This window comes from Alligator sinensis, unplaced genomic scaffold (genome assembly GCF_000455745.1).
Source record: "Alligator sinensis unplaced genomic scaffold, ASM45574v1 scaffold662_1, whole genome shotgun sequence".
Lineage (NCBI taxonomy): Eukaryota > Metazoa > Chordata > Crocodylia > Alligatoridae > Alligator > Alligator sinensis.
The window spans coordinates 214,631-226,304 of NW_005843130.1; the positions used below are offsets into that span (position 1 = coordinate 214,631).

The window sequence follows — 11,674 nt, forward strand, 5'->3', positions numbered from 1 at the left end:
CTATGTCCTTAGACCAACACGGCTACAACCTACACCCCTGAAGCATATGTTGCATCTTTGTATCCAAGGTGAAAAAGGCATATGGACAGCCCATCTTGAATTCCAGATACTTTAAGGTTAAAAACGTTTCTTATCAGTTCAATCTAAAACAAAAGTGAAGCAAAAACTAAAAAAAGAGTAATTTGGAGTCCATGGAAAATTTTTATTAGAGCTGAAATGAATGTTTCTTATTTGTTTGTTTTTTTAACCCTGTTCAAAACTCTTTTAAGAAAAGTTGGCAATTTTCAAAACAAAAAGTCCTTTGAAACAAAATATTAGGACGTCTTATTTTGATAACCTCCAAATGTTTTGATTTGACTTTATTGTTTTTTTCCCCTGGCTGAAATTTTTCATATAATTGGACCTGGATTTGCAAATAGAGTTTGTTCCCCCCACAGACACAATTAGCGAATAGTTTACATGCACACAAGCATGTGTTAAAGCTTAATAATTTTTCTCTTTTTTAAACTAGGACCTGCATTATTAAAAGACAAAACTGTGTTAGAATAATGTCCTAAATTCTGATTCTGGAAAGTAGTTAAGCATGTATTTAATCCACCTATATGTAGGAAAGCTCTTATGCATGTATTTAAACACAAATCAATAGGATTTAAGCATTTATTTGAAGTTAAGAATGCACTTAAAGTCTTTCGTGGATAAGGTCTTTAGTGTCTGGTAAAACAATCAATGAAATCAGGGAAATCTAGTCAGCTGAGACTTCTTAACCTTCTTAAACCTAATTTTGTGTCGTTGTTGCAAGTAGCTGCAAAAATGCTGGTGCTCTATCACACTTTATATACATGAATAATTAAGAAAGTGCCCGGAAATTAAGAACAGAATTTTAACTTTAAAACAGAAGGGTCAAATTATGCTCACTATACTCATGACTAGCCCATGAAGTGTTTTATTTTGACAGTTATTGGAACTATTTACACAAATTTGACATTCGGCTCAAAAAAGCCCATTATGTTTCCATCATATTCTCTCACCTACATGTTCACCCAGAGTGAACATGGACTACAACTATAGAAAATTGGAATATATTTAAAAAATCAATGTAATATTCCACCCTTTATGTTGGTGTTCTGATTCTAGAAATAAATACACCCGCCTGAACATCAGCATGATTAAAATGTCCAGCAGGTGGTGCTGTTGCATAACATCAGCACAAGTGAAGGTGAAGGCTGTATGCATACAGCCTTCACCTTTAGGTTACTGTTTTGAAAGACAGAATATTTAGTCTTTTATATCCGTTCTCTTAAAAACTAAAAAATGTTCACGCCAAGGGACTTAAATGCTTTATGAAGATATTAAATAATATTTTGAAGAGTGCCCAAAATAACTTTTGAGTCCAAGTCCTTTTTTCAGCAGTATTTTAGAGCCTGATTTTCCAATGTATTTGGTTGCCTAAATAATGAGCATTTTTGCTAAACTCGACCATAGAGTTCTGATAAGCAGCACACCACCCTTTTCCAATTCCATGTATCCCATATATGGGATGGAGAAGTTTGCCAGGGGAAAGAACAGTTGCCTTTACCTCTCTATTGGGACCTGTGTTAAAATATATAGTTAGATTAAAAAAATACAAAACTCTCTTGAAAGAAATCTGAACTAATGGAATTTTAGTCTACATATAAAGCATGCACATTTTTTTAAAGTGAGCATAAGAAGATGAGTCAGTTTGTTTGATACATGGGGCAATACTAGAAAGCTGAAGAGTTAGGGAAGTTATGCAGAAGGGGATGACAGGGAGACAGAGACTGCTGATTGCTGGGACTGGCACAAATGTGCTTATAGTCCTGCTAGACCCTCAGTCAAGGTTGAAATTCTGCAATCTTTTCTTAAGCAAACCTCAAGGTTTGTAGCACAGTGGTCCACATAATCAAGTTAAACGTATATTCTGAGTTATTTTTATTTGTCTAATGTTACCTTCTTTACAGATATTAGGGTTAAAGACTTAGCTATACTAGTAATTATATTCTAGACAAGTGGTTCTCAACCTTTTTCATACTGGGCCCCATTTGCCAAGATCAATGGCTTGTCCCGACCAACCCCCCCCTGGGCCTGCCGTTGCCCAACCCACAGTCCTCTGCCCTCCTGGGCTCTGCTGACACCCCTAGCCCCCAAGTCACAGTCCCCTGACTGCTCCAGGCCATGCTGGTGTCCCTCACTCCCAGTCTACAGTCCCCTGCCCCCCTCAGCCCTGCCAGAGGGGGCCCCCAGCTACCTCCATGCTGCTCGGGCCAGAGCATGAGCAGCGAGTGTGGGCCCCTATGTATATGGGCTTTGGCCCTGTGTCGTCAGGCCAGGCATGCAGCTCCCCTCTGCAAATGACCGCTCCCTCCTTCCCCTGCTGAAGGGCCCTGTGCCTTCTCCCCCTGCTTCTCTTGCCCTGCGGCAGCCCCGCACCTGGCCACTGTCCCCAGTGTCAGCAGGCAGGCATGCGCATACACACGCACACGCCCCACCCCCGCCAGCCCTCTGGACAGTTCCCTGGACCTCCATCCCCCACTCCCCATACTTACCTGCTCTCACGACCCAACCTTGCTCTATGCTGGCCATGTGCATCTGTGCGGGCAGACTCACGTACGCCTGCTGCCTCCAGTTATCCCAAGCATCCACTTGCAGGCTGGAATGCTGCCAGCCTGCAAGGGGAAACCTGTGCTTTCATGGGTTTTTCTGGGGACCTGCTTGCAACCCTTTCAAATATTCTTGTGACCCACTTTTGGGTTGTGACCCATCAGTTGAGCAACACTGTTCTAGAGTCCTCAAACAATTTATATATGATACCCAGAGGTACCATATGTATTTATATTCCTACATAAGCCAGTAGGGGCCCCCATTCACCTAAATAAATATACAAAGAAGCTTAGTCTCAAAAATTACCAGGGAAAAATTTTATTTTGGAGCAATGCATAGGTTGTGATAATTGTGAATGAAGTGTCCTCATTTCCTTTCTGTGCATGGGTATTGTCCTTTGATGAGAAAAGCACCTACTTCTTTTGCATGTTCCAAGTCTGCTGTAGGCCAACTGTAACAACAAAGTCAGTTTTTCAGATTCAATCATTAGTTTTAGTGCAGAAGCTTCACCCCTTTATGTGCTCCTCAGGTTAGATTGTTGTAATTATTTTGCTTTTATCATAAGAAATTACATCCTATGTTAAGTGTCTATTGAACACTTGCATACGATACACTGAATTTCCAGCAATGACTCAGGAAGAGAGCTAAACATTTCTGATTACTTCACAGAGGTTTACACCATCACTGGGCCCATTCTTATAATTTATATGTATTTATTGGGAGGCCATTTGTGTGCATATGTTCAATACATGTGAAATCTAGTGCTGTTATAAGCATGGAGAAAACTAAGAATCTGATTCTGAACCCACAGCTGTTTTACACTGATGCCATTCCGTTAGTGTCATCTAGAGTTAATCTCTCCTTTGTTAGATTGGAAACAGATATCGCCTTTGAGCTACCACAACTTTTTTTATGATGGCAATAAGGCCAATAAACATATCCATGCCCCTTGTTGCACCACAAATGCCCAAACTTAGTGACTGCAACATAGATAGTATGCATTTGCGCTGCTATTTTGCAGTGGGCAGGTTTGCTTTAAGACAGGAGAATGTGGGCAGCCTGCAGCTGCCCATGCTCTCCAGTAGGGCTGTGCGAAGCTTCGGTCCGTGATTCGATTCGGCCCGATTTGGTGGCCGAATCTCTGAATCCAAATCGAATCAGAGGACCCTTTAATCTCTCCGAATCAATTTGGAACCTTCCGAATTGATTTGGACAGATTCAGCCATTCGGACACAGAGACAGCTTTAAATGATTGTTCTACATACCTCTAGGTAGCAGGGGCTCTGAATGCTGTGGTGCTGGGGTAGATGCAGCGTCCCACAGAAGCGTGAGGGCTCCCCAGCATGCTCAGCAGCAGACCTGGAAGTGGACCAGAAGCATTTCCAGTCCACTTCCTGGTCCACCGGGGAGCATGCTGGGGGGCCTCCCTGCACCTCTCAGCTCAGTGAGCCCGCGCCCCCCCCCCCCCCCCCGCTACCCTGGCTTGGCAACTGGTGCCTCCTGGGTCTGGGGGGTGCACCCAGGGTCCCCCTGTGGCCAATTGCTGGGCTGGAGGGGTGTGGGGGGTGGGCCCCTAGCACGCTCCCCGGCAGACCCGGAAGTAGATCAGAAGTGCTTCCAGTCCACTTCTGGTTTCACTGCTCAGCATGCCCGAGAGCCCCACCCCCTCCCCCGCCCCACTCCTGTGGGACACTGCATCTGCCCCAGCACCGCAGTGATCACAGCCATGCTGGTACCTCAAGGTATGTAGAAAAAACTTTTAAAGCTGTGTCTGTGCCCAAATCGCTGATTTGCCAAATCAGCGTTGAATCATTAGATTCAGATTTGGCCGAATCGAATCAGGGACAGTGATTTGAATCAATGGATCGAATCACTGTCCCCAGTTTGAGCCGAATCCAGACCAAATAGAATAGGGCCCGTTTTGCACAGTCCTACTCTCCAGCTGCCTCAGGCAGGTGTTCCCAGAGCTTCAGGGGCCTGATCCTGCCTGCCCAAATCAGGCAGGACAATGCATGACATTTGCTTGTCCCAGTGAAAAGATTAGCTGTGCTGGGAAACATAAGTTTCATTTGGAAATGTCTGTTTATACCCTTACTGTCTTTGGCAAGCAGCAGTTTAGTAGGTGCTTTAGGGAAATGAACACTATGTCCAGTGCAGGGTTGCAGCCATAGACACTAACTTTTATTTTTGCTGGGGGGAGGAGGGGGGTTGCACCTAAAATGGTGGACATGTGGACAGTTTTATGAATTTCAGGTGACAGCCCTCTTCCCAAGCGGGGCCAGGGCCCTTGGGAGCCTCACATACTTGGCACCCATGGCTGCATTCCATGGTGTGGATGTTTGGTTCCTTGGGGACAATTAGCAGTGGTGCACCTTGCACTGCTGCTACGTGTCCCTGGGGAATGCCTGTGCCATGAATGCTTTGGCATGTGGCAAGTTGGTAGGGGAGGCTGGGACCAGCATTGGGCTGGCACCAGCAGCCTTACCTGAGGACCTGGGGACCTGTTGTGTGGAGTCTGGCTGGCAGCCACAGCATGGCTCTGGGCAGCCCAGCATTGCTTTTGAGCGGTGTGTGCTGCCCCACTCTTTTTCTCCGTGGGTTTTTTGAGCCCTGGATATTGCAGCACAGAGAAGAACTGAATGTGTGGTATGCGGCACCACAGATGTGTCTGCAGTGCCACATACCGTATGGCCACACGTGTCTGGATGCAGCCCATGGTTGCAACACATGCTTCTATGATTGCTGTAGCAGCTCTAAGTTACAGCAGTCATCTTGCCCAACTAAATAATGCTAGCAGTTATTTTGTTCCACAACCAGTGCAAATCCACTGGTAGATTTGGACTGGTAGAGCCCTTAACTTGGGCTGGACTTAATACCTTTTTGTATACATTCTCACCCCTGGTTTGTACCCTGTAAGTAAGATTTAAAAATTCCTCAGGTTTGTTCTAACTAGAAAAAACATTAATGTGTTCTTTTTTAATGTTTAAAAATGGTTCTTAGAATCATTAAATGTCCAAATGTTTTGATTTGAACACTTGTAAAATGTTAGACATGTGAAACTCAAAAATACCTCACCCGAGTTTTCTAAAAAATGTTCAGAGTAAATTTTTTCCTCTGACAAAATTATCAGAAATAATTGTAGGCCACAAAGAGGCTTTGGAGGCAACAACAGTCAGCTTAAATTGAAATGTTGAAAGTAAGAACAGTTGAAAATCTGATCTAGATGGGATGGGGGGACTAGAGATTCAAAGATTTAATTCCTCAAAATTTAAAAATAATTTTCTGTTTTGGCCCATATTAAATGCAATGATTATTTTCAGTTTTCAAAACAGAATAATATACTTCAATCTATTAAAAAGAGTTAAATTTTCAGTTAAACCTTTGCAGCTTACATTTTAAGGAGGTAAGTCTGAAGTAATGTTTATAATTGTTATGGGTTTCCTTTTCTTCCCCCCACTGAAAGTCATTAGTACATTATGTCTTGATAAAAGGAATCCATGGAAGAAAATATAAATAAAGCATTAATTCAGTTTAATAAAGTCTTTGAATTCATAATGGTTAGTCAAATAGTGAAAGGTAAATTTGTATTAGGAGCTAAGTATCTCATGAAACCTAATTCAGGCTATAGAAGTCCCACTTTTCAGGCCAGTCTTAGTGTGTCCAGTAGACACAAGTTTTGTAGAACTCAGTTTGGAGAATGCTGAACAGTATGAGGTCTGTTAGAGCACCTAATAGCTAGCATTAATCTGCAGCACAAGCAGCCAAGCCATGATTGTTTGTGCTGCTTTGTTGCTCACTCCATTTTGTATTGTATTTCACAAATGCCTGCTAATAAACTGTGTAGTGTGAAAGACATTAATCCTGGTGACAAGTCAGGTGTTTTTTGTTTTCTTTTTTCGTTTTTTGGGGTTTTTTTTACAAATAAATGCCTCCGTGTAAAAGGAAAGAAGAGGAAAATAGGGGTGTGTGGGGAAAGGAAAGTGGTAGCTTTCATTGAGAGGCCAACTTTCATGCTATATGCAGAACTGAAAATTTATTTTTACCATAAGACAATCTTGTCACTGTATCTTTATTCACTCCTTTGATTCCCAGCTGGACAGTTGTCTTTTATATTATAGCTGGACCTGGGACCTTACTGGAATATTTGTTTTTCTTGGTAGCAGTGTTAAACCAAGTACTTCTATGTTGCTAGGTGAACAAAGCTGGTTGGGAACTTGTTTATTAAATTAGTTGAAGCTAAATTTTTTTGTGAGAATGCATAGATTAGGATGAAACTTTTGTCACAACAGACTTCCCAGGTACAGAATGGAATTTCTCATTAAAATGTAGCTAAGACCCTGCTTCTACTTCTTGGTGAGTGCCCTAGCCATTAGGCTATTCTGGTCTCCCCTTGACTTCAGGTTTGTCCCAAGCAGGAACAGGAAAAAGTTTTAAAATCTTTAAATTTTTCTTTGTACTAGAAAACTGTTCCTCACACACTACCCCTGAATAGTCCAGACAACAACAGTATGAAGTGTTTTCCAGCAGCTGTATGCATAACAGATAAGACACCATCAAAAGAATACATAATTATAGACTGTACTTTGTGGCCAGCATGACTCCTGAGTGCTTTATAATTATGCTGGGTCTTTTGAATCTTTTGAGGAATGTTTTGTTAATTTATAAAATGTGTACATACCTCCCTCTGCATTTGTCTACAGGGTACAACTTAGCTGAAGTAATGAAAGTTGTATAGCCATGTAATCACAGCACATAGCATAGGGACTGCAGTGTGCTGTGTAGACATGCCCACAATTTTGTACTATGTTTCACTAGTATGCAGCCAAAATGAGAAAAAATTGAACACGGGAACAAGCATTTATTAGACAATTGGACTTGGAACAAGCACTTATTAGAAATGTATTGTTTCAAATTGTGGGCATTCTAGGTTTCAATAGTTCCACCTCTGACTGTCCCTTCAATGATGTTTTGAAGGGATGTGTATTAGCTTTCTAGTGCTTGTTACCAGTTCAAGACGCAAGTCTTACACATGTATTATTACACAAGAATATGTTGAAGAAAACAGTTAATGTTTCTATATTTCAGTCGTAATAAAAGATACTATACCATGATATCTGTGGGTTCAAATCCCATCTTTGCCACATACTTCTTATATGACTTGGACAGTTCATTTAGTCACTGTGTGTCTCAGTTCCCCATCTGTAAAAGGGGATAATATTTCCCTAAATTATACAGGTACTTTGGAGGAAAATATGAAGTTCAGGGAGGTAAGGAGACACTAAACTAATGGGGGTAGTTGAGAAGGCTCTGTCACAGGGTGACAGGTTCTAGGGGCTAGAAACCCTGGCTCCAGGGTTTGAGGGGCATTGGAAGGATGCAAAATGTCCTGACAAATGGATGGTAAGGGCAGGAACTGGAATAAACTTACATGATACAGGTGTGGCAACAGAGGCTGCAGAGCAGTGAGTGGTGCTGTCAGCATGATTTTTAAGCATGCTGTCAGTGAAGCTGGAGGGGCGCAGGAGTGTGACATCAGATGCCCACACCAGGGACCACCTACAAGAACCAATGCAGAGCAGCGTGAGAGGGGAGAGGAGAAGCAGTGCAGCTACTACATACTCCAGGTTGGCTCTTCTGGCAGAGTGCTGCACCGGTTCCACAGATGGGATCCCTGGAGAAGTATCTCCTGTGTGCTTTTCCAGGAGTGCCAGCAACTCCTGGAAAAAAGAAGGACCCAGGACCTCAAGACCCAGCACCCAGAGGGGCATGTGAGTGAGCCTGAATACTATAGCCTCCCTTTTATTGTTTTGTTTCTGCTTTTGTTTTGTTGCTTTGTCTGGGTCCTCATCCTTTCCATTAGGGCACAGCTAGGCTGAGAGGACCTGATAGCCCATCAAGGACCCAGGGTGATCCCAGGAACTGGGCAAGAGCTGTTCTTACTTTGATGACTAACCCTTAATGAATTAATGAGTTTCATGAAGTAATTCTGAGTCCTGGGTTCTGATGGACTGTGATATAAGGACTGTGAAGACCTTAACTGGGTCTTAAATTTCTGTTTGTATTCTTATGATTGGACTGTTTGATGAGGTTACCTATGCTGACTCTCAGTAGCACTAGGACTGATCAATTGCGACATACCAACCCCCTCATTTAAAAGTATCTGTCCAGGTAGAAGATTATCTGGCTTGGCTGGCTGCATAGATCCCAAACAGTTAGCACCAAACCGCAAACTAACTACAGGTTGGCATATGGATGGGATGTAGGAGAGGAGGAGCCCCAAGAAGCATCTGTATCAAGCACACCTGAGGATGGTCCATGACACATGAAGAACTTCCCTTATTTCATTTTAAAAAACAAGATGTGGCAGGGGAGCAGGAGTAGACCTCCCAAGGGAAACGCACTCAGAGAACCAGACAGTCAAAACCAGTAAGCACCCAAACTTAGGTAACATGGTCCTAAGCGCCCCAAGAGCTGCTGATCTGGCATAAGTGGTTACAGGCTCTATAAGTATCTACATTACATGGGTGCAAGAAGGATCATGCCATATAGCTATATGAATAATGGCAGTCCTTTTGAAAAGCAAAATTTTGTTTGTAAAAACAGTAAAAATTATAAGATCAAACAAAGCAGCTGAGGAATAATTGTTGAATTCAAAAGACTACCTTCTACAAAGATCTAGGCTTCAATAGTGGGCTGCACTCTTCCTTGTTTATACCACTGACAGTCGCAGAACAGGAAAGTATATGGATTTCCTATCTTCTGGAAGCTTTTGATTTTGAGTCATGTTCGGAAGTGGTGTATTTTGGTGGGAAGAAAGGCATGTCTATAGAGTGATTCTAGGCTGTTGCCTGGTCTTTGGGGATGATGTAGCTTGTCTATAAAAAGAGCAGCCCCTGGTACTGCTTTGTAGGCTATAGGGGTTGAAATTGTTCCCAGCAATCCAGAATTCTGGGGGTCATTTTGTACCTACTCCCTCCTCTGGCTGCATCTCCTTGCCATCTCATTTCATAGATTTCATAGACATTAGGGCTGGAAGGGACCTCTCAAGATCATCGAGTCCAGCCCCCTGCCCCAGGGGCAGGAAGTCAGCTGGGGTCAAAGGATCCCAGCAAAACAAATGTCCAAATGTCTCTTAAGGGAGTCCAGAGTAGGCATTTGCACTACCTCTGGCGGCAGTCTGTTCCGGGCCTTGGGGGCTCGCACAGTAAAGAAGTTCTTCCTTATGTCCAGCCTGAAATGGTCTTGGAGAATTTGTGACCATTTGACTTTGTCTTCTCTTGGGGCGCTTTGATGAACAGGTGTTCCCCCAGATCCTGATGTACACCCCTATTTCATTTTGCTTTTATGCTTTTTCTATACTTTGAACAGGGTTTAAATTGACAATCAACAAAAATCAACCAAGAAGGAAACTAAAAATTAGTTGTTATAAAATACTCATCTCAATATTTTTATTTAAGAAAAAACTGGTCCTGTTGCCAAGACTATGCGCCAAAAAGCCATAGTATGAAATTTATGGCTGCCCTTCCACCCACATAAAAACAAATTTATTCTGTTGTTAAGTAAGGGACCTTTAGAGGGAAAACACATTTAACAGAATATATTGCTCTATGAGCTGCATTACCAATTACCAATTGCCACACAAATATTTTCAACAATTTCCTACTTCAGGAGATTATTGCTGGATGTCTACAAATGCCTCCCTAGTTTGTTGTGTGGGTTTACCTTGACTGCATCAATGGTTACAATTGCATGTTATTTCACTGTTATATTTATGCTTTCTACTGCTTAACAACACCCATGTCCCTTTGTGAGAAGCCATCGCTACTTGTATCTGTACTGAGGATATAGACTTGTTAGTCTTGCCATTCCTTCAGGTTTTCTCTTGCACTACAAAGCCTTCTATCTAAACACTACAGAAATTCAGTTCTTTTAAAATCTTCTCCAGCATTTTAATATTCTAAAGTACTTTGGATTCCCATTGGCTTTGCTTATTTTTGTTTGCAATACAAAACCTATAAACTTCACGCAATGCTCCAGAAATGGCATTATCGATACTCTGGTGAAAGAAGGGCCAAAACACCTAATTTATTCATCCTACTTGACACATGCAATTTTTGTAGAGCACTACAAGCTCCCACTCATTATCTAACATCCTTAAACTCTAGTTATAGGATAGTTTTGTAATTGCCACTTTCTGGTTTTATACTTTCATATTTAGGAAATTCTTCCTTCCACAGTGAAATATCTAGTTTTTCTCTACTAACCTTAAACTCTTAACTATCTGAGGCCTACTACAGCCCATTGCCTTTAAGTAAATGGTTCAGGAAAGTAACACAGGGGTGTCAAAATATGGCCTGTGGGCCTGATCAGGCATGTGAAGCCCTGGGATCTGGCCTGTGGATCTTGGACTGACCCTGCAAGCCACATGCAGCATGCGTGGGCCCCAGCCCCCTGAGCTGCATGTAGTGCCTGTACCAGACTGGCCCTGCACTCTAGCTCTGGGGCTGGACTGGCCCCACAGACTATCCCTGCATGCTGGAGCTGGCACACAGGGCCAGTCCCATGGGAGTGGTGCATGCAGTGCATGTCCTGTGCCAGCCCTGCGTGCTGCGTGCAGCGCAAGCATCAGACCAGGGCTGGCATGTACTGCAGTGTCTGGGGCTGGACCCTGGCGTGTACATCGTGTGTGGCACAGCAGGGGGGCTGGTTCAGGGTCCACACTGCATGACAAGCCCTATGTATGTACTGGCTCCAGGGCACGGGGCTGGATGAGTCTGACACCCTGGAGCTAACAGAACTGTGGTGTCAGGCGGAGAGGCTGTTATTTTAGGAAAGCGATACTCGTTTTGCATGAATTGGTTGAATCAGGTTTCGGAGGGTTCAAAAGTTAACTGAGGACCTGATTTCTTCTGAAACTGCGCGTCCTCGCCGCAGTTGTATTCGGCTGGCCTGCGCCCGGCCCCTGGCTGCTGAAGCAGGGCGGCCAGAGCCGGTCCTCTCTCTCCCGCTCTCTGGAGCCAGGTAGGAAGGGCCCCGGGCGGTTCTCAGCCAGCCC

General features: G+C 43.3%; 1 protein-coding gene across 1 annotated transcript in view; it reads left to right on the top strand.

Moving 5' to 3' along the window:
* Positions 1-11,447: 11,447 nt before the first annotated feature.
* Positions 11,448-11,674, top strand: part of CGNL1 (cingulin like 1) — a 110,561-nt gene continuing 110,334 nt past the window's right edge. The window contains exon 1 of the mRNA XM_006037514.3: positions 11,448-11,640. The gene's annotated coding sequence lies outside the window, so the exon portion shown is untranslated. The remainder of the gene's footprint in view (positions 11,641-11,674) is intronic.